This window comes from Haematobia irritans, chromosome 5 (genome assembly GCF_050003625.1).
Source record: "Haematobia irritans isolate KBUSLIRL chromosome 5, ASM5000362v1, whole genome shotgun sequence".
Taxonomy (NCBI): Eukaryota; Metazoa; Arthropoda; class Insecta; order Diptera; family Muscidae; genus Haematobia; species Haematobia irritans.
The window spans coordinates 20,997,839-21,022,525 of NC_134401.1; the positions used below are offsets into that span (position 1 = coordinate 20,997,839).

The 24,687-nt window shown below is 25.1% G+C and overlaps 1 protein-coding gene across 2 annotated transcripts in view; it reads right to left on the bottom strand.

The window, feature by feature from the left end:
• LOC142241343 (uncharacterized) overlaps window positions 1–23,206 on the bottom strand; it is a 114,082-nt gene extending 90,876 nt beyond the window's left edge. Inside the window, exons 1-2 of one of the 2 annotated variants that reach the window (XM_075313115.1) lie at window positions 23,117–23,206; window positions 6,873–7,234 (exon numbers count right to left, since the gene is read on the bottom strand). The gene's annotated coding sequence lies outside the window, so the exon portion shown is untranslated. Of the gene's footprint in view, window positions 1–6,372; window positions 6,394–6,872; window positions 7,235–23,116 lie in introns of those variants that run through there. The other variant, XM_075313103.1, reaches the window with a different exon arrangement.
• Window positions 23,207–24,687: the final 1,481 nt, after the last annotated feature.

Genomic DNA, 24,687 nt, shown 5'->3' on the forward strand with positions numbered 1-24,687 from the left:
TTGACAAAATTTCTATAGCAAAGACATTTTGACAAAATCTACTATGGTAAGAAATTTTGACGAATTTCCCATCGAAATGAAATGTTGGCAAAATTTCCTCTAGAAATAAAATTTTGACAAAATTTTCTATAGAAATTAACTTTTGACAAAATTTCCCATAACAACAAAATTTTGACAAAATTTCCTATAGCATAGAAATTTTGACAAAATTTACTATGGTAAGAAATTTTGACAAAATTTCCTATTGAAATAAAAAGTTGACAAAATTTTCTATGGAAATTAACTTTTGACAAAATTTTCCATAACAACAAAATTTTGACAAAATTTCCTATAGCATAGACATTTTGACAAAATTTCCAATAGCATATAAATTTTGACAAAATTTCCTATAGCAAAGAAATTTTGACAAAAATTTCCTATGGCAAGGAAATTTTGACAAAAACTTCCTAGATCAAAGATATTTGCAAAAATTTCCTAAAAAATGAAATTTTGAAAAAATTTTCTATGCAAGAAAAAATTTCATATAAAAATTAAATTTTGTCAAAATTTAGTATTGAGATTAAAATTTTGACATAATTTCCCATAACAAAGATATTTGCATAAAATTTCCTGTAGCATAGAAATTTTGACAAAATTGTCTATAGGAAAGCAATTTTGACAAAATTTTCTATAGGAAAATAATTTTAACAATATTTGGTATAGCAAAGAAATTTTGACAAAATTTTCTATAGCAAAGCAATTTTGACAAAATTTTCATAGAAATTAAATTTTTAGAAAATTTTCTATAGAAATGAAACGTTTGAAAAGCAAAAACCATTGCCCAATCAAATTTACCAAACAAATTCTCTGTACTTTTACTTTTTCATTTCAATGGAGTCATTGTGACTATTCCCGCAAAGTCTTAAGTAATTGAAAATGCTGAAAAGTTATTAAACTTTATGCCTGCCGTTTGTTATTTTCATAATAAAGAAGCTTTATTGAAATCCTATTCTCTAATGGATTCTGCTGGCATTCACGTTTTATCAAAGTTTTATTTATCCTTTAAGATGCATGCATTTGACTGTTAAAGGCGAAAATATCTTTTTCTTTCTTAGCTTATTATTGTATGTTTTCCCTTTTGCAAATGACCTAGAAAATAAAATTCAATGAAAATAACTGCCAAACTACCAGCCAGAAAAAAACACATTCTTTAGATGATGTCATGCGACCTGCTTTTGGTTGCTTAAAAGGAAAGTAAATTGTAACCAATTATGGGGGAATATTCAAAGCGTTCCAGGAATCAATTGGGAAAATTAATTAAATACATGGGGAAAAATGTAGATATTTGCTGCAAGGAAGCATTAACATGATCATGAAATAATTTTCAAAATGTTTTTAAGTATTTTTTTTAAGTAAGGAAAATATTTATTGTGGTTTATATATTTTCTGCAAATTCAATGCTAAGGACAAATTTTTTTTAAATTACAAAACAAAAATTTAAAAATTTATAAACTTTATTAAAAAAAAATAAAAAAAAATATGGAGGATAGATTTAAAGTTAGATAGCTCAAAAAAAAATATATATATTATTTAAAAGAAGCCAGGAAATAATTCCAAAATCTTTAAGGAAGGTCTAGATTCTTGAAAAAAAATGTTTGAGTGTAATCTAATCTAAAGTTTTACAAAACTCGTCCACATAAAAATCACTCTAATGATTAATTTCTTTCAATGTTTTGCGGCTATGTTATCTTAATCATTTTTAATAATAGGGGCTGCGACTCTTTTATACTAATTTACTTAATTATATTCACGTCTTCAAAAATTAATGAATTCTCTTCCCTAATTGTCATAAAACATTACAAGACACGAAAACTATTTTTTTTTGGTATCGCCTTTTTCTAACTCCCATATTTACTCCTTATAAAAAATTAATCACATATACATACACACAAAAATAAGTAAGTGTGAATGAGAATATGATTTTTTAAGTGTACGGGTCAAATGTGATTGAACCTTAAATGGCCATAGATACATACCTGTAGACAGATATGTGGGTGTAGTATGAGATACAAAGGTGATTTATTAAGTTTTGTTCTAGTGTCCAATGGAGGTGTTTTAACCAAAACTTGATAAAGTTAAAGTTTTAACAAAATTAATTATGAAAATGAAATTTTGACAAGAATAGCAAAGAAATTTTGCAAAATTTCCTAGGCAAAGAAATTTTGACAAAATTTCTTATGGCAAAGAAAGTTCGTCAAAATTTCCTATAGCAAAAGAATTTTGACAAATTTTTCAATAACAAACAAATTTTGACAAAATTTCCTATTCCAACGAAATGTAGACAAAATTTCCAAAAAATTGACAAAATTTTCTATAGCAAAGAAATTTTGAAAAAAAAAACAAAAAAAATTCTATTTTGACAAAAATTTTTTATTCTAAAGAAATTTTGGAAAAATTTCCTATTGTGGAGATAATTTTAACAAAATTTCTTTTTACAAAGAAATTTTGGCAAAACTTCCTATAGAAATTAAATATGGGCGAAATTCCCAATAGCACAGAATTTTTTACGAAATTTTGGCAAAATTTCCTATAGCAAAGAAATTTTGATAAAATTTCTTATTGCAAAGAAATTGTGACAAAATTTCCTATGGCACAGAGAGTTGAAAAAAATTTCCTATTGCAACGAAATTTTGACAAAATTTCCTATAGCAAAGAAATTTTGACAAAATATTCTATTGCAACGAAATTTTGACAAAATTTCCTATTGCAAAGAAATTTTGACAAAATTTCCTATAGCAACGCAATTTTGACAAAATTTCCTATAGCAACGAAATTTTCACAAATTTCCTGTAGCAACGAAATTTTGACAACATTTCCTATATAATTTCCACAGAAATTTTTACGAAATTTCCTATATTTTGTTGCATAGAACTTTTGGCAAAATTTCCTATAGCAAAGAAATTTTTAAAAAATTTCCTATAGCAAAGAAATTTCAACAGAATTTCCTATAGCAAAGAAATTTTTACAAAATTTCCTATAGCAAAGAAATTTTTACAAAATTTCCTATATCAAAGAAATTTTGACAAAATTTCCCAAAGCAAAGAAATTTTGACAAAATTTCCTATAGCAAAGAAATTTCAACAGAATTTCCTATAGCAAAGAAATGTTTACAAAATTTCCTATAGCAAAGAAATTTTTACAAAACTTCCTACAGCAAAGAAATTATGACAAAATTTCCAATAGCAAAGAAATTTTGACAAAATTACCTAAGGCACAGAAACTTCGCCAAAATTTCCTATAGCAAAGAAATTTAGACAAAATTTTTTATAATAAAGAAATTTTTTAACAAAATTTTCTATAGCAACCAAATATTAAAAAAAAAAAATCTATAGCAAAGAAATTTTACGAAATTTTCTATAGCAAAGAAATTTTTACAATATGTTCACAAAAAGAATTTTGGACAACAATTTCTATAGCATAGAAAGTTTGACAAAATTTCCTATAGCAAAGATATTTTGACAAAATTTCCCATAGCAAAGAAGTTTTGACAAAATTGCGTAAAACAAAGAAATTTTGATAAAATTTCCTAAAGCAAAAAAAAAATTGACAAAATTTCCCATATCAAAGAAATTTTGACAAAATTTCCTGTAGAAAGGATTTTTGACAAAATTTCCTATAGCAACGAAATTTTGACAAAATATCTTATAGCAAAGAAATTTTGACAAAATTTCCTACAGCAAAGAAGTTTTGACAAAATTTCCTATTGCAAAGAAATTTTGACAGAATTTCCTATAGCAAAGAACTTGTGACAGAACTTCCTATAGCAAAGAAATTTCGACACAATTTCCTATAGCAAAGAAATTTTAACAAATTTTCCTATTGCAAAGAAATTTTGACGGAATTTCCTATAGCAAAGAGATTTTGACAAAATTTCCCATAGCAAAGAAGTTTTGACAAAATTGCGTAAAGCAAAGAAATTTTGATAAAATTTCCTAAAGCAAAAAAAAATTGACAAAATTTCCTGTAGCAAGGAAATTTTTGACAAAATTTCCTATAGCAACGAAATTTTGACAAAATATCTTATAGCAAAGAAATTTTGACAAATTTCCTACAGCAAAGAAGTTTTGACAAAATTTCCTATTGCAAAGAAATTTTGACAGAATTTCCTATTGCAAAGAAATTTTGACAGAATTTCCTATAGCAAAGAAATTGTGACAGAACTTCCTATACAAAGAAATTTTAACAAATTTTCCTATTGCAAAGAAATTTTGACAGAATTTCCTATAGCAAAGAAATTTTGACAAAATTCCCTATAGGAAAGAAATTGTTACGAAATTTCCTAAAGTAAATAAATTTTGACAAAATTTCCAATAGCCACGAAAGTTTGACAAAATTTCTTATAGCAAAGAAATTGTGACAGAACTTCCTGCAGCAAAGAAATTTTTACAAAAATTCCTATAGCAAGCAAATTTTTACAAAATTTCTTATAGCAAGCAAATTTTGACAAACTTTCCTATAGTGGAGAATTTTTAAAAAATTTCCTATAGCAAAGAAATTTGTACAAAATTTCCTATAGCAAAGAAATTTTGACAATATTTTCTATGGCAAAGAAAATTTAACAAAATTCTATAGCAAATAAATTTTGGCTAAATTTCCTATAGCAAAGAAATTTTTACAAAATTTCCTATAGCAAAGAAATTATGACAAAATTTCCCATAGCAAAGAAATTTTGACAAAATTACACAGAAACTTCGCCAAAATTTCCTATAGCAAAGATTTTTTAACAAAATTTCATATAGCAAAGAAATTTAGACAAAATTTCCTATAATAAAGAAATTTTGACAAAACTTCCTATAGCAAAGAAATTTTTACAAAATTTCCTATTGCAAAGAAATTTTGAAAAAAATTCCTATTGCAATGAAATTTCCTATAGCAAACAAATTTTGACAAAATTTCCTATAGCAAAACAATTTTGACCAAATTTCCTATAGCAAAGAAATTTTCTATAGCAAAGAAATTTTTACGACAAAATTTCCAACTGCAAAGAAATATTGACAAAATTTCCTATAGCAAAGAAATTATAACAAAATTTCCTATAGGAAGGAAATTTTTAATAAATTTCCTATTGCAACGAAATATTGGCAAAATTTCCTATAGCAAAGAAATTTTGACAAAATTTCCAATAACAAAGATATTTTGACTAAATTTCCTGTAGCAAAGAAATTTTTACGAAATTTCCTACAATAAAGAAATTTTTGACAAAATTTCCTGTAAAGAAATTTTGACAAAATTTCCTATAGCATAAAAATTTTTACAAAATTTCCTATAGCAAAGACATTTTGACAAAATTTTCTATAGCATAGAAATGTTTACAAAATTTCCTATAGCAAAGATATTTTGATGAAATTTCCTATTGCAACGAAATTTTGGCAAAATTTCCCATAGCAAAGAAATTTTGAAAAAAATTCCTATAGTAAAGGAATTTTGACAAAATTTATTATGGCCAAGAAACTTTGACAAAATTTGCTATTGCAACGATATTTTGACCAAATTTGCTATTGCAACGATATTTTGACCAAATTTGCTATTGCAACGAAATTTTGACAAAATTTGCTATTGCAAAGAAATTTTGGCAAAATTTCCTATGGCAAAGAAACTTTGACAAAATTTCCAATGGCCAAGAAACTTTGACAAAATTTCCTATAGCAAAGAAGGTTTGACAAAATTTCCTATTGCAACGAAATTTTGACAAAATTTTCTATTGCAACGAAATTGTGACAAAATTTCCCATAACAAAGAAATTTTGACAAAATTTCCCATAACAAAGAAATGTTGACAAGATTTCCTATAGCAAAGAAATTTTGAGAAAATTTCCTATAGCAAAGAAATTTTGACAAAATTTCCTATTGCAAAGAAATTTTGAAAAAAAATCGAGTTTTTGATTCCTATTTAAGGACCTAGCTTGGAGGATAACTAAACTTTCCTTTCTTCTCATTTTCTCCTTTTTTGACGTTAATTGAACATTTGTTAGGCATTAATAGGGATTGACTTTAATTGCGGAACTTTTCTTCCAAAACGAATAGAAGAAGGTTCCATCAATGTATTTTTTATGGAAGATACAGATATTTTCTAAGGATAAATTGATTAAATAAATCCCCAGTTAAACTCAAGATATAAAAAAAGAATTTTGTAGAAATAAATGACATTGTTATTGTGTTCTTCGTTGAAGACGGTCTGTTTGTCTCTCTGTCTAAGAGCTTAAAAATCGATTTTGTTACAAAAAACTAAGGGTGGAAATAAATAACAATATACCCTAAGGATAATGACAAAAGGACTTTAAAGGATTATCTATGAATGTATGGATGTCTATATAAGCTTAAAAAATATACTTACATTTCAATACAGCAAGTCACAAGAAAATTCAGGCAGTTCAGCAACAAAGTCAATGAACGTTTGAAATAAATGTCACGTTTTGAAGGTTAAAGTTGAGAATTTCAGGATAAGAGACGGCAACAGCAACGACCAGGGGTGGTAGAGATGTTTTCAATTTTCAACAATACGGCGAATATCCGTTTAAACCGTTGGGTTTTTATTTATTATAAATAAATTGGTTGTTTAAATCAGCAAATTTATGAATTTTTATTTATTGTTGTGCGTTTTTGTGATGTTTTATTATTTTTGGAAGATTTTTTTTTTTGATAATATAAGAAAAAAGCATAAAAATTAAAATTTTGTGATTGTTTTAGGATTTCTGTTAGTGATATATTAAAACCAAATAAAAAATTTTGAAAAATGTATTAAAATAAATTTTCAATTAAAGCCAAATTGGTGTTTTGAAAAGGGTGCTATTTTCTTGGGAAGAGAGAGCGAAATAAAACTTTCCTTAAACTCACTTTAAAATTTATAGATGATTTATAATTTTTGTTGTTAACATATAAAAAGCAGTTCTGGTTTCTCAAAGGCCACTTGATTTTTTTCCCCTCTTATGCTTGTTCGTTTTGCCAATTTTGTTTTTTATTTTCAATTTATCATACACAAATATTTATACCAATTTGAGTTGATATATGAAATGAATTTTATGTTGCTTTGTTAAAATTAAGAAATTAAGCTTTCAAGCAAGAATCACTAGTACTGGGAATTTTGTTTTATATTTAATCCTCAGGAATTCGTCGATTTTTAGATATTGATTTTCTTTAGGTTTTCGAGTATAGTAGTCGTTGTTTTGATTTAATTTTACGAAACTGTGTAAAATTTACTATAACAAAATTAAAAATTAATTGATACATGTTAAAAGTGATATATTTTTTAAAATTTATAAAATTAAAAATAAATATATATAATTATGAAAAATATTTTTATATATTTTTTTGCACATATTTAATATATATTTTAAATATATTTTTTTAATATTTTAAATATAGAATACAGAATTGTCCAAGTTGATTGTATAGTGCACTAAGAAATTTCCTCCATCCTCTGTGTACTTTATAGTGTGAAATGCCATAGAGTTCTAAGTTTAAAAAATAAATTTATCCAAATCCTCTGCCCACATTAAAATGTTTCACACATTTTTGAAGTTAATACTACTAAAATTTATTATCCATTTTTTTTAATAATACTAAAATTTATTATCCATTTTTTAAATTTAAAAACCAATTCGTTTTCCATATATTTGCAGTCCTAAATGTTACACACAAAAAAATTTCACGAAAATTTTTCCAATTAAAATTTTAATTGAGTTTTAAAAAAATTTTAAAAAATATTCAATTAAAAATTTAATTGATTCAACAAATTTTTTAATTGAAAAATAATAGTATCAATTAATTTTTTAATTGGATCAATTAACTCTTTAATTGACCTTCAATTAATTTTTTAATTTATACTATCATTTCTGTGATTGAAGACATTTCAATTAAAAATTAATTGGATCAATTAATTTCGTCATTGAATCAGAAAAAAATTTTTTTGTGTTTATGCACACATTATAATGTTTCACATTTTTCTGAAGTTAATGATAATAGCAAATATTTTCCATTTACAAAATTCAAAAACCAATTCGTTGCCGCATAATATGCAGTTCTAGCTTTAAAGAAATTTAGCGTTTGCGTTTGCACACATTCTAATGTTTCACATACTTTTGGAGTTAATACTACTAAAAAATATTCTCCATTAACAAAACTTAAAAATCAATTTGTTGCCATATTCTATGCCGTTCTAACTTTAATAAAGAAATTTGGGCAACGAGTCTGCATCACGGCTGCCACAGTTGGTAGAATTCTACCAAAACTTGTATATTTTTATTGTTTAATAGATTGGTAGAATTCTTGATGTTTTGGTCGACTTTGCAAAACATTTCTCTCCAACTAAGAGGTACTTCAACTTTCATTCATTTAAGAAATTTTCTATAGAAATAAAATTTTGAGAAAATTTTCTTTAGAAATAAATTTTTGAGAAAAATTTCTATAGGAATAAAATTTTGACAAAATTTTCTATAGAAATAAAACTTTGACAAAAATTTCTATAAAAATAAAATATTGTCAAAATTTCTCCGCTATAGGAAATTTTGTCAAAATTTCTTTGCTATAGGAAATTTCGTAAAAATTTCTTCCCTATAGGAAATTTTGTCAAAATTTCATTGCTATAGGAAATCGTAAAAATTTCTTTGCTATAGGAAATTTTGTTATAATTTCTTTGTTATAGAAAATGTTTTCAAAATTTCTTCGCTATAGGAAATTTTGTGAAAATTTCTTTGCTCTAGGAAATTTCGTAAAAATTTCTTCGCTTAGGAAATTTTGTCAAAATTTTATTGCTATAGAAAATTTTGTAAAAATTTCTTCGCTTAGGAAATTTTGTCAAAATTTTATTGCTATAGAAAATTTTGTCAAAATTTCATTGCTATATGAAATTTTATCAAAATTTTCTTTGATATAGGAAATTTCGTAAAAATTTCTTTTCTATAGAAAATTTTGTTATAATTTCTTTGTTATAGAAAATTTTGTCAAAATTTCTTCGCTATAGGAAATTTTGTCAAAATGTCTTTGCTGTAGGAAATTTCGTAAAAATTTCTTCGCTATAGGAAGTTTTGTCAAAATTTCATTGCTATAGGAAATTTTATCAAAATTTTCTTTGCTATAGGAAATTTCGTAAAAATTTCTTCGCTATAGGAAATTGTGTCAAAATTTTATTGCTATAGGAAATTTTGTCAAAAGTTCATTGCTATAGGAAATTTTATCAAAAGTTCATTGCTTTAGGAAATTTTATCAAAATTTTCTTTGCTATAGGAAAATTCGTAAAAATTTCTTTGCTATAGGATATTTTGTCAAAATTTCTTTGCTATAGGAAATTTCGTAAAAATTTCTTTGCTACAGGAAATTTTGCCAATATTTCGTTGCTATAGGAAATTTGTTAAAAATTTCCTTGCTATAGGAAATTTTTTTTATAATTTCTTTGTTATAAAAAATTTGGTCAGAATTTCTTTGCAGTTGGAAATTTTATCAAAAATTTCTTCGCTATAGGAAATTTTGTCAAAATTTCTTTGCTATAGAAAATTTTGTCAAAATTTTATTGCTATAGGAAATTTTGTCACAATTTCATTGCTATAGGAAATTTTATCAAAAATTTTCTTTGCTATAGGAAATTTCGTAAAAATTTTTCGCTATAGGAAATTTTGTCAAAAGTTCATTGCTATAGGAAATTTTATCAAAAGCTCATTGCTATAGGAAATTTTATCCAAATTTTCTTTGCTATAGGAAAATTCGTAAAAATTTCTTTGCTATAGGATATTTTGTCAAAATTTCTTTGCTATAGGAAATTTCGTAAAAATGTCTTTGCTACAGCAAATTTTGCCAATATTTCGTTGCTATAGGAAATTTGTTAAAAATTTCCTTGCTATAGGAAATTTTTTTATAATTTCTTTGTTATAAAAAATTTGGTCAGAATTTCTTTTCAGTTGGAAATTTTATCAAAAATTTCTTCGCTATAGGAAATTTTGTCAAAATTTCTTTGCTATAGGAAATTTCGTAAAAATTTCTTCGCTATAGGAAATTTTGTCAAAATTTTATTGCTATAGGAAACTTTGTCAAAATTTCATTGCTATAGGAAATTTTATCCAAATTTTCTTTGCTATAGGAAATTTCGTAAAAATTTCTTCGCTATAGGAAATTTCGTAAAATTTTGTTTGCTATAGGAAATTTTGTCAAAATTTCTTTGTTATATGAAAATTTTGTCAAAATTTCTTTGCTACAGGAAATTTTGCCAATATTTCGTTGCTATAGGCAATTTGTTAAAAATTTCCTTGCTATAGGAAATTTTGTTATAATTTCTTTGTTATAGAAAATTTTGTCAAAATTTCTTTGCAGTTGGAAATTTTATCAATAATTTCTTTGTTATAGGAAATTTCGTAAAAATTTCTTTGCTATAGAAAATTTCGCCAAAATTTCTTTTCTATAGGAAATTTTGTCAAAATTGTTTTGCAATAGGAAATTTTGTCAAAATTTCTTTGCTATAGGAAATTTTGTCAAAATTTCGTTGCTATAGGAAATTTTGTCAAAATTTTTTTGCTATAAGAAATTTTGTCAAATTTTTTTTGCTATAGGAAATTTTGTCAAAATTTCTTTGCTATAGGAAATTTGGAAAGCATACAAAATAGCACAGTCTATTGTGATAATAATTTTTTAAAAACAATTCTGTTCCATTAGATGGATAAATAAATAAATATTCATCAAAGTAATTTCTCTGGCTTTCTATTGGGGATTAAGGTTAGGTTAGGTGGCAGGATCACTTAGACTATTTAGCGGGCATGCTAGCCATTGCACCACGGCGGCTCCCATTAAACAATATCTGTACCCAAGTCTCTAGTGATAACGGCTCTTCTTTTATAGTTAAAATTTCAATTAGGCTGAGCGAAACATCTGCTTCTTGCAAATAAAATCATGAAGATTTAATCCCATCTTAGATGAAATACGAATACTTAGCAGCAAGAAGACAAATGATTGATTGAATACCCTTCAAATGATAATACTCTACTACCACTATTGTGCTTTTCAATTTAGAAAATCCCTCATTAATTGAATTTATCGCCAAGATTAACTCTTACAAAAGCCATCACATTTTTCTTTGATATCTGCCATATGAGATATAGACAAACGACATGGATCACAACTGGCGCCAGAATTCATTCAGGATGAACATCTAACACATGTTCCATACTGGTTACTGTACAGTGAAACCTCTCAGAAGTGGACACTCATGGTCACCTAAATTTTGTTCACGGTTGGGAGGAGTATACTTATGAGAGGTTACTTTTAATGTGATAATATAGCAAACGTCTCAGCAAAATGAACAAGTTTGAAAGGCCTCACTGTACTAGTACCCTATGTAGTCATAGAAATGCTTAAAGATGACGGCATCCAATGAACAACATCTCCCAGAGTGCGTACGTCATCTAATCACAATTGCCAACTGCATATCAGTCACATAAGCTGTGAGTCATGATGAAGCCGGTTGCCTTATATGGCAAAATAAAAATCTTAAGCTATTGCAAAACGTTGTTGTTGTTGAAGATCAAAGTGAAACGGGCAAAATTGAAAGACAACTTTTGTCTTAAATTGAAACTAAAGATTTTTGAGAGAGGTTAGATTAGGTATGGTGGCAGCCCAATGTTTCAGGCTCACTTAGACTATTCAGTTTATTGATACCACAGTGGTGAACTTCTCTCTTATTATTAGAGAGAGAGAGAGAGAGAAAGAGAGAGCAGTAAATGTATGATTTCTTTTGTGCGAAATGCAAATTTAGCAGAAAATTCTCATTTTCCAAAAATTTCAGTAAATTGTCGTTATTTTATGGAAGTCGCTGGTCTTATGATTTTTAAATGGAAAAAATTTTCGTGAAATTTTTTTCTGTGTATGCGCAGAATATCAAGAATCTATCGGCAAAGGTTTCGGGTCTGGATGGGGATTAATCAGCTACCCCATGTTAGTCATTAACTTGGTATCCATTTTGTTTTACTTCTGATTTCTGAAACTCTCTAAATTCCCACGAATCGTCTTTGCTTTTTTTCAAATTCTATGACTAAACATTCCAATTAGACTTACTTAACTAATATTATTTAGAAATACATTTGATTATTTCAAGCACTTTCGATTAATGTTCGAACATCCATTGAAAGAACGGTTCGATTCAATTTTTTGAAAGAAGTGTGAGTGGACCTTTGCATGGTGGCACCCACTCAGTAAGCGGTTATTGCTTATCTCGTACCTCCTACAAGGTAACTTAAAGTCTGTGACGACTCAATATTACAATGACTATGTCATAGTCAACCACTTGTGAACTACACAGTGAAAAAAATATTTTAATTATTATAATAATAATTTATAATAGAAATGAAGTATTGACAAAATTTTCTATAGAAATAAAATTTTCAAAAATTTTCAAAAAAATAAAATGTTGAAAAAATTTTCTATAGAAATAAAATTTTGACAAAATTTTCTATAATTGACAAAGTTTCCTATAGAAATAAAATTTTGACAGATTCCTATAGAAATAAAATTTTGACAAAATCTTATATGGAAATATATTTTTTACAAAGTTTTTTACAAAATTTTGATAAAATCTTATATGGACATAAATTTTTGACAACATTTTCTATAAAAATAAAATTTTTACAAAATCTCCTATAAAAATAAAATTTTGACAAAATTTCCTATAAAAATAAAATTTTGACAAAATTTCCTATAAAAATAAAATTTTCAAAAAAAAAAAATCTATAAAAATAAATTGTTGACAAAATTTCCTATAGAAATAGAATGTTGACAAAAATTTCTATAGAATAAAATTTTGACAAATTTTCCTATAGAAATACAATTTTTACAAAATTTTCTATGGAAATAAATTTTTTACAAAATGTTCTATAGAAATAAAGTTTTTACAAAATCTTATATGGAAATAAAATTTGGACAAAATTTTCTATAGAAATAATATTTTGACAAAATTTTATATGGAAAAAAATTTGGACAACATTTTTTATAGAAATGAAATTTTCACAAAATCTTATATGGAAATAAAATGTTGACAAAATTGTCTAAAGAAATAAAAATTTGTATAGAAATAAATTGTTGATAAAATTTTCTATAAGAATAAAATTTTTCTTACAAAAAAAATATTGACAAATGTTTCTATAGTTTTGACAAAATTTTCTATAGAAATAAAATTTTGAAAAATTTTTTAAAGAAATAAAATATTACAAAATTTTCTATAAAAAATTCTATGGAAATAAAATTTTGACAAAATTTTCTATGGAAATAAAATTTTGATAAAATTTTCTATGGAAATAAAATGTTGACAAAATTTTCTATGGAAATAAAATTTTGACAAAATTTTCTATAGGAATAAAATTTTCTATAGAAATAAAACTTTGACAAAAATTTCTGTAAAAATAAAATTTTGACAAAATTTTCTAAGGAAATAAAATTTTGACAAAATTTTATATGGAAATAAAATGTTGACAAAATTTTCTATAGAAATAAAATTTTGACAAAATTTTCTATAGAAATAAAATTTTGACAAAATTTTCTATAGGAATAAAATTTTGACAAAATTTTCTATAGAAATAAAACTTTGACAAAAATTTCTATAAAAATAAAATCTTGACAAAATTTTCTATGGAAATAAAATTTTGACAAAATTTTCTATAGAAATAAAACTTTGACAAAATTTCTACAGAAATAAAATTTTGAAAAAATTTTCTATGGAAATAAAATTTTGACAAAATTTTCTATGGAAATAAAATTTTGACAAAATTTTCTATGAAAATAAAATGTTGACAAAATTTTCTATAGAAATAAAATTTTGACAAAATTTTCTATAGGAATAAAATTTTGACAAAATTTCCTATAGAAATAAAATTTTGACAAAGTTTCCTATAGAAATAAAATTTTAACAAAATCTTATATGATAATAAATTTTTGACAAAATTTTCTATAGAATTAAAAATTTGTATAGAAATAAATTTTTCACAAAATTTTCTATAAGAATAAAATTTTTCTTATAGAAATAAAATTTCACAAAATTTTCTATAGAAATAAAATTTTGGCAAAATTTTCTATAGAAATAAAATTTTGGCAAAATTTTCTATAGAAATAAAATTTTGGCAAAATTTTCCATAGAAATAAAATTTTGACAAAGATTCTTTTAGATATAAAATGTTGACAAAATTTTCTATAGAAATAAAATTTTGACAAAGTTTCCTATGGAAATATAATTTTTATAAAATTTTCTATAGAAATAAAATTTTTTCTTATAGAAATAAAATTTCACAAAATTTTCTATAGAAATAAAATTTTGGCAAAATTTTCTATAGAAATAAAATTTTGGCAAAGATTCTTTTAGATATAAAATGTTGACAAAATTTTCTATAGAAATAAAATTTTGACAAAGTTTCCTATGGAAATATAATTTTTATAAAATTTTCTATAGAAATAAAATTTTGACATAATCTTCTAATGAATACAAATTTTACAAAATTCCCTATAGAAATAAAATTTTGACAAAATTTCTTATAGAATAAAAATTGGACAAAATTTTCTATGGAAATAAAATTTTGACAAAATTTACTATAGAAATAAAATTTTGACAAAGTTTCCTATGGAAATAATATTTTGACAAAATTTTCTATAGATAAAAATAATATTTTGACAAAATTTTCTATAGATAAAAATAATATTTTGACAAAATTTTCTATAGGAATAAAATTTTGACAAAATTTTCTGTAGAAATAAAATATTGACAAAATTGTCTATCGAAATAAAATTATGACAAAATTTTAAATAGAAATAAAATTTTGACAAAATCAATTGTTGACAAAATTTTCCATAGAAATCAATTGTTGACAAAATTTTCTATAGAAAAAAATAAATTGTTGACAAAATTTTCTATAGAAATAATTTTTTTTGTATGTACATGCCAATCGAGACCTATGAAGATAAGAGCCCCCACTTATGTATAAACATTTTGTTTGACTACTTTAAAATATTAGTTCTCATAACAGCAATAATGATAGCAAAAAAAAATTAATCAAATTTGTAAATATAATAATATAACATTTGTATACACACAATAATGTGTCTACGATAGGACAAAGAATAAAGAACATTCAAAAGAACCACAAGCTCATCGTAATAAATTCTATGATTATTGATATTGGCATTATTTCTCTTATCGTAAAATTTAATTTATAAATTAAAGCTCTAATGACAAATACCGCCAGCCAAGCATGTCTACTTGATTTAATGTTGTATGAAAAATAGACAACATTTATTTAATAATGTGGCACATTAAATTTGAAACGATGGTATTAAAATTTCGTGTAAATTATATTACAACTTATGAATTATTGTAAATGTTTGTGATTACAAATTAGCCTCGTGGTTAATGAACTATTTCTTTGAAATAGGAACATATATAGGGATGACTCTCAAACTTGGACACATAAGTGTCCGTGAGATATTTGCTATATTTATCACATCAACCTTTCATAAGTGGAAACCTTCTAATGGTTAAAAAATTTTGGAGGACCGTGGTAGGTTTTCACTGCAGTTGTTTAGATTGTTTGCAATACCGTTTAACTATCAGTGCCATATATCAAAATCAATATATCAATGAATATTTGTTTACCAATCCATCCAATGGTTCGGAATTGTTTTTACAAAATTATTATCATGATAGACTGTGTCATTTTGTATGCTTTCCAAATATCTACAACAAGATTATGTGTGCAGCTTTTTGGTTTATATATTAGAATCTGTGGCAGTTTGTCTAACTACGCATAAAAATCTTAGTTTTTATTTCAAGTTGGTTAACGAATTGATTTTTAAATTTTATAAATGGGGAATAGTTCTTAGTAGTATTAACTTCAAGAGTATGTGAAACATTAAAATGTGTGCAGATATCTACAACAAGATTATGTGTGCAGCTTTTTGGGTTATGTACTTGAATCTGTGGCAGTTTGCTCAACTTAGCATAAAAATTTTTCTTTCAAGTTGGTTAACGAATTGATTTTTAAATTTTATAAATGGGGAATAGTTTTTAGTAGTACTAGCTTTACAAGTATGTAAAACATTAAAATGTGTGCAGACGCTTAGCTTAATTTTTTTATTAAATATTAGGTTAGGTTAGGTGACAGCCTGATGTATCAGGCTCACTTAGACTATTCAGTCCATTGTGATACCACATTGGTGAACTTCTCTCTCTTTATTAAATATTGGAAATCGTGGTATATTGGGACGATTTTTTGTAATTTTGTAAATGGAGAATATTTTTTAATAGTATTAACAATATTACAATAAATACCCAAATGTTGAATTAAATATAAATATCTATAAATATATAACAATAAAATAAAAAAGAAGATATGACTGTGAATATCCACAATCTGAATATCTTCATAGTATTTTTTTACACTTTATTAAGTTGTTTAATCTCTCTCTCTCTCTCTCCTACCTGTATTGAATAGAATTTCTTTAAGCTTAGTGTGAATGAGGCAATATTAATTGCAGACTATACGGCACCATTTAATCAGTTGACCATGAAATGTTGGAGCCAAACAAAACCACACTTGTCGATAAGAATGAATGTGAAGGTTACTTCAAAAAATAATCAGTCGCATATAAAGGGCTGCAAAACCTATTGTTTTATTATGAAGAGATGTCTATAAAAAACTTACCACAGGAGTTGCCGAATTTGTGTGTTAAATATGGAAAATTCGTTTATGCGATATTTAAAAATTTGGAAAAAAATTTTCGACCTTTCGACTTTTTTTTTATTTTTTTGTAAAGCTATTTAGCTTTAAATCTAAGACTCTTAAAAAATTAAAATTACGAAACTGATCTCATTTATCGAATTTTTATTTTATTTGTGCAATATATTAATAAAGCTATTCACATTCACGCAAAAAATATTTACGTGATATTAAAGATTAAACAACCTAAATTGTAGAATTTACAAAATATTAAGGACAAATTTCTTTAAAATAATGAACTTGTAATTAAAATAAAGTATGTAATCTTTGGTTGAAAAAAAAAATTTATTAAATTTAGGACAAAAATTTTGGAATTTTTCGTAATTAAAATAAAGTATGTAATCTTTGCTTGAAAAAAATTTTTTTTATTAAATTTAGGATAAAAATTTTGAAATTTTTCGTCCCTCCGTTAAGGCCCTATATCTTTTGATTAAAACAAATTTTCTTTATAGTAAAGAAACACATTTTTGACTTAAAGAAATCGCCCTTAAATTAACTGAAATATTGAATCTTTAGATTTAAGATAAAAAAGCTTCAAATATAGGCTAAGAATTATTTTGAGGATTTAGTTTAAAGTTTTTTTTCGATATTAATTGAATTAGGTAAAACAAAAGAAAAAATTATACACAAATGAAGTATAAAGATTAACTAAATTCGTGTCTACCATAAAATAGAAATAAAATGTTGACAAAATTTTATATAGAAATAAAATTTGGACAAAATTTTTTATAGAAATAAAATTTGGACAAAATTTTTTATAGAAATAAAGTTTTGACAAAATCTTATATGGAAATAAAATGTTGAAAAAACTTTTCGAAAGAAATAAAATTTTGAAAAAAATTTCTATGGAAATACAATTTTAACAAAATTATATAAGGAAATAAAAAATATTGACAAAATTTTCTACAAAAAAAAAATTCAATGCAAATAAAATTTTGACAAAATTTTCTTTGGAAATGAAATTTTGACAAAATTTTCTATGGAAATAACATATTTACAAAATTTTTTATAGAAATAAAATTTTGAAAAAATTTTCTATGGAAATAAAATTTTAACAAAATTACTAAGGAAATAAAATTTAAACAAAATTACTAAGGATTAAAATTTAAACAAAATTTTCTATGGTAATATAATTTTGACAAAATTTTCTATGGAAATATAATTTTGACAAAGTTTTCTATCAAAATAAAATTTTGTATAAGAACAACATTTTGACAAAAATTCCTATAGAATAAAAATATGAAAAATCTCTTTAGAAAAATTTGACAAAATTCCCTATGGAAATAAATTGTTGAGAAAATTTTCTATAGAAAAAATTTTCAAAAAAAATCTATAGAAATAAATTGTTGACAAAATTTTCTATAGAAATAAAATTTTGGTAAAATCTTATATGGAAATAAAATGTTGTCAAAATTTTCAATAGAAAAAAATTTCGACACATTCCTATAGAAATAAAATTTTCACAAACTTTGCTATGGAAATATAATTTTGACAAAATTTTCAATAGAAATAAAATTTTGACAAAGTTTCCTATAGAAATAAAATCTTAACAAAATCTTATATGGTAATAAATTTTTGACAAAATTTTCTATAGAATTAAAAATTTGTACAGAAATGAATTGTTCACAAAATTTTCTATAAGAATAAAATTTTTCTTATAGAAATAAAATTTCACAAAATTTTCTATAGAAATAAAATTTTGGCAAAATTTTCTATAGAAATAAAATTTTGACAAAGATTCCTATAGATATAAAATGTTGACAAAATTTTCTATAGAAATACAATTTTGACAAAGTTTCCTATAGAAATAAAATTTTTACAACATTTTCTATAGAAATAAAATTTTTACAAAATTTTCTATAGAAATACAATTTTGACATAATCTTCCATAGAATAAAAATTTTACAAAATTCCCTATAGAAATAAAATTTTGACAAAATTTCTTATAGAATAAAAATTTGACAAAATTTTCTATGGAAATAACATTTGGACAAAATTTACTATAGAAATAAAATTTTGACAAAGTTTCCAAAGATTCTGTAGAAATAAAATAGTTTAGAATTTCTTAAAATTTGTAAATTTTCTCAATAATGCGCCCATCTTGAACTTCGTATGGCACTAAAGACATTTTTTGCAATTTTGAACTCCAATTTTTTCCTTCAAACTACAAAGTTTTCTTTATCAAGTGAAAGAAAATTATTTTTTCAAATAAATTTTCTTGAATTTGTCGAAAATTATTTACTTAATTTTGTGAAATCGGCGTGGTATTTGTATTAGAAATACAGTTTAGTAAAATTATCTAAAATTAATCTAAATATTCCAAAATTAACCAAATTTTTCTTTTCGGGTGGGTTCACTGTTTTTTCAGTGTATATGGGGGACAATCTTTAAATTAACTGGTATATAAAATTTTTATATTAAAAATCAAAAAGTTTTAAAAATAGGCTAGTATTTATATTGAGGACTTTTCATATTTGATTAAAAGTTTTTTTTTTTTAATTAAAAAAATTTTTTGCTTAGAAGTATCTATTATAATTTGGATTTTTTTAATTAATTTTAATTTTATAGAGGAAAATTTTGGTTAATTTTAGAAAATTTTAACTAAACTGTATTAAAAACGCAGATGTCAAGACGATTTCACTAAAATGAGTAAATTTTTTTTCAATAAATTCAAGAAAAATTTTTAAATCTAATTTCTTCACTTGTTATAGAAAATTTTGTAGTTTGAAGGAAAAAAATTTAAATTTGAAATCGCATAAATTCACAGAAAAAAATTTCCGTAGTTAAACTAACGCTAAATTTAACTTATTTTTCTAGGAAACAAATTAGTTGCTTGTAGTTAAATTTTATTATTTTTATCGAAATTTTCCACAGCTTAATGAAATTTTTTCTTCTATGAGATGATGTAATTTCGTGAACTGCAGTTAAAAAGTAAAACAGGGCATTAAAATTTCGTGGTTTTAACAACGCTTTGCGGAAATCTCAAAGTGTGAAGTAAAATTTAGTTCAATTTTCGTGCGTGGTAGTTCATTCTTCGTATAAAACGGTTCACTTTTTTTCGGTGTGTCTTTAGTACCATACGAAGTTCAAAATGGGTGCATTATAGGTAAAATTTACAAAATTTTAAGAACTAACGTGTAACGAAAACGTTTTTCTTTTGTTAGAGTTTTTTGAATTTCTATGAAAATATAGTTTGAAATTTTCGTAGAAATTCAAAAAATTTTGAAATATGCAGTAAAATTTAGTTTAATTTTCGCACGGGGTAGTTCATTCTTCCTCAATTTACTTTTTTTCAGTGTAGAAATCTATTTACTAAAACCTATTATTGTTTTCTTAAAACAAATTTACTAATTTTTCTTTTATGTCATATTCTTTTTTCGCTTTTGCCCACAATATATTGATTTTTAAAAGTAGATTTCTTGTATTTTAACTTTGCTTGTAAATCTTCGGCCAATAAACCTTCCATTCCATGTTCAAGCTACTCCAGTACGGTTTATTTATTTGTATTCTTATATTCGTAATAGGCATTTATGGGCTATTTTGTTTGTATATCTGTTAGATTTTTTTTTTTCGTATGAAGAACGACTGGTGGCTGACTGACTAACTACCACAGGCAGCCAGCCAACAGTCCACACTGTGTGTTAACTGTCCCATATGGATTGTATCTCAAAACAAAACTATCGAAAACATAACAAGAACATAAACAGAATGAAGTTTATTTTGTTTAACAACGATAGTCATGGGGAAGCTTCATCGTGGGAATAGATACACTTTTAAACATGTATACAGTGGCTCAAAGTAAGAGTCAAAGAGTTATTGCCATACTCTTGGGTAATTGGGAATTTAATATATTCTCAGAAAAAAAGTGAACGAAATTGTTTATAGCCGATTTGACTTTAATTTAGGTCATTTTCTTATTTTAATTATTTTTTGCTTACTTTAATCATGTGAAGTAAAAACTGAGGAAAAGACGTTGTATACAAATCAAATACACAATTTTAATAAATTTGAAAATAGTTCATATAAATGGATGAAGTTTACTTAACCCTTATACTCCGTTGGGGTCATTTGATGACCCATGTCGTATTTTTCATCACCGCATTTCTTACTGTTCGAATATAATTAAAAATTTCTATCACTCAGTGCATGAATTGGTGTCATATGCTGAATTCATGATAAGTAGTAAGAACTTTTAATTATAATCCAACAGTAAAAAATTCGGTGATGAAAAATACGACCTAATACCCAACGTAGTATAAGGGTTAAATTGAGTTCATAAGTTTCAGAAATTAGTAAATTTTTCTTAAATTGTGTCTGTCTTGAACTTCACATAGCACTAAAGACATTTTAACAATTTTTAATGCCAATTGTTTCCTTCAAAATATGAAATTTTTCTTAAATACCGGAAAAAAAATATTTTCAAAAAATTTGACAAAAGCTATAGACTTATTTGTGTCATGTCATGCAATTATTAAAATATTTTTGTTAAAATTTTCTATTCAGGGTTCACTTTTTTCGGGGTGTATTGAGACGAAATTTGGAATTCGAAGATACACTAAAAAAAACAGGAAGAAAATTTTTGGTCAATTGTAGAAAATTTAGATAATTTTTAGAAATTTTTAACAAAAACATCACGTCGATATCAAAAACAAGTAAATATTTTTTCTATAAATTCAAGAAATTTTATTAGACCTAATTAATTTTGTTCACTTGTTAAAGCAAATTTTGTAGCTTGAAGGAAAAAAAATTGGAGTTCAAAATTGCAAGAAAGTCTTTAGTGCGATACGAAGTTCATGATGGGCGCATATATAGTAAAATTGACAAATTTAAAGAAATAATCAATTATTTTGTGAGAAGTACGAATTTAGTAAATCTTTCTGCTGCATTTGTGTATAATTTTTTCTTATTTTTTAGTTCATTTAACTAACGCACGCAAAAAAATTATTAGAGTAAAGGAATCTTTCTTGGCTTAAGTGAAATAAAGGGTTCACTGTTTTTTAGTGTAGATTGCAACTGACTGTATAAGAGTATCGTAAGTTTCAGGTAATTATTACTATTAATGCATTACCAATTTCGGCTCCGATATTGGTACAAATATTATTCTAAAGGAATGAAATTTTGTAGAAGTATATTTTTTTAAGTGTGAGAAATTAATTTCTAATATCTCATTCCTTTTATCTTCACCTCTCCTCAGTTTATACTTTTATTACAACACTTTCTTATTTTCTCAATATTTTAACAGATCCTTAACATGGCGCCTCATTGAGCCACTGTAAGAGGGGAGTTCTCCCTAACTGCCTAGAGGAATTTGTTTGTTTGCCTATTCGTGATTTTGCATTATATGTGTCAGCTGTTAAAGGTTTTGTTGTGGAATCTCTTTCTCCCTCTCCCTCTCTCTCTTTCGCTCACTAATATTGTTTATTGCCAACAATTCATATTGTTTCTGCCAATATGTCACTCTATTGCAATCTTCTTTCCAATTTGGATTCCAATTTGGATCCCAAAAAATATTTTAAAATTTATTTTTGTGCAAAAATGTATTTTTTTATGAATTCCCAGAAAAGTTATTGGTAAATAGAGAAACAAAAAACAAATTGGCACAAGCCATTTTGTATTGAATTCATAGACACAAATATGTGTGTATGTATGTAATTATGTGTTTAAAGGTTTATTTATTTTGGTTAAATAGCAAATTGCTTTTTATTTTGTTCAGTGTTTGGCTAAGGAATTTTTGGATTTTTGTTATTCTTTCTTTCCATCGTTGGTTTAAGCCAATACTAAAAGTAGAGCCAAACAGGCCTATTTGCTCAACACACAAGTTCACGCACTATCTGCAACTCTCATAGCATCAGCATTAACGCACACTTCAATTCAAACTCAAAAACCCTCCATTCTGGCTTGTTGTTCCATTCCCCACCCCCCTGTCAAACCACTTCAGTACAACGGATGGGTTTTGCAAAGCAAAGTATGAGTCTATTTGGTTATTGCTTTACCACCCTTTCTCATATCTTTAAGATTCCTTTTCATTTCATGCGTGCTTTGCTTAATATATTCTTTTATTTTAGTTTTTTTTTCTTTTTTGGTATTTTGGATTTTCCTTTCAATTCTTTTATCTATGATTTTTTTTGTTCCACTTCTTTGTTATTTATATTCACAATATATTTTTTCACAAATTTTATTTTTGTCATATATCATTCAATGTGTGTTGGGTTTGTGTGCGAGTGAGTAGTCCGTCCCCCTCATTTTCGAAATTACACATATCCATCAAATGCGTTTCTATAGGTGATATAGTATATTAGACCGATATTTAGATTTTTTTATTATGTTTTGTCATATATCACGTACTACTTCTCTCCCCTAGGAGAAAAAATAATAAAAATATACGCTAACCGTCCCGGCAAAACGACAAGCAATAAAACGTTTTTATTTTGCTCCAATCACAAGTACCTTACTCGTTGGCGTCAATTCTAAAACTAATGTAGCAAGCTTTTCGTTTTACTTTCAGCCACTTGTCGCAGTCGTTGTTTGTTGGATGTCAATCGGCTTTTGGGGTTTCGCCATTCGTGTGTATGTGTGTGTATGTGTTTGTGCGTTTTTTTGTGGTGGATATTGTATACGGCCTGCTTCTTGTCGATTCGTTCGTTTGCCTTAAGAAACCATGCTCAAAACATTGCTGTTAACCGCAGGGTTGCCAATTTGGCCGATTTATCGGCATTTTGACAATTTTTACTCAAAAAAATAGCAAATACCGATTTTTGCCACCAAAAATGACGATATTAGCTGCGTTCAAAAATGTTGACTAGAAGCAGTTCGTTTACACGTTTAGAGCAAGCGAAATAGAAAATACATTTGACAGTTGTCAGATACACACAAAAAATTTTTTTCTGATTCAATCACGAAATTAATTGATCCAATTAATCTTTTTAATTGAAATGTCTTCAATCACAGAAATGATAGTATCAATTAAAAAATTAATTGACAGTCAATTAAAAATTAATTGATCCAATTAAAAAATTAATTGATACTATTAGTTTGTGTGATTGATTTTTATTTCAATTACAAAAATTGTTGAATCAATTAAATTTTTAATTGAATATTTTTCAAAACTCAATTAGGATTTTAATTGGAAAAAATTTCGTTAATTTTTTTCTCTATAGAGAAATTGCGAGTTTTTGCTAGAGATTTCATACATGTTGGAGCTATACCGCAATTTATACCTACAGTATTAGTATCACTCGTGCCAAAAATACTCCACCAAAATTTTAAGAACATTTTACTACAAATCTACCAAATAAAAAAAAAAAAATATTTTTAAGTTGTTGATCAAATATTTGTGGTTAGTATATAAAAAAAATTGTTTTATTCGAAAGAAATGTTTTATATTGAATTGATAGAAAATTTATTTCTACAGAAAATGTTGTCAAAATTTTATTTCTACAGAAAAAGTTGCCAAAATTAAATTTCTATAGAAAATTTCATTAAAATTTTATTTCTATGGAAAATATTGTCTAATTTTATTTTTATAGAAAATTTTGTTAAAATTTTATTTCTATAGAAAATGTTGTCAAAATTTTATTTCTACAGAAAAAGTTGCCAAAATTAAATTTCTATAGAAAATTTCGTCAAAATTTTATTTCTATGGAAAATTTTGTCAAATTTTATTTCTATAGAAAATTTTGTCAAAATTTTAGTTCTATAGAAGATTTTGTCAAAATTTTAGTTTTATAGAAAATGCTGTCAACATTATATTTCTATAGAAAATTTGGTCAAAAATTTGATTTCTATAGAAAACTTTCTCAATACTTTATATCTGTAGAAAATTTTTGCATATTTTTATAGAACGTTCTTGAAAAAATTATTTCTATAGAACATTTATGGCAATTTGTTGTCTATAGTAAATTCTTGCAAAATTTTAT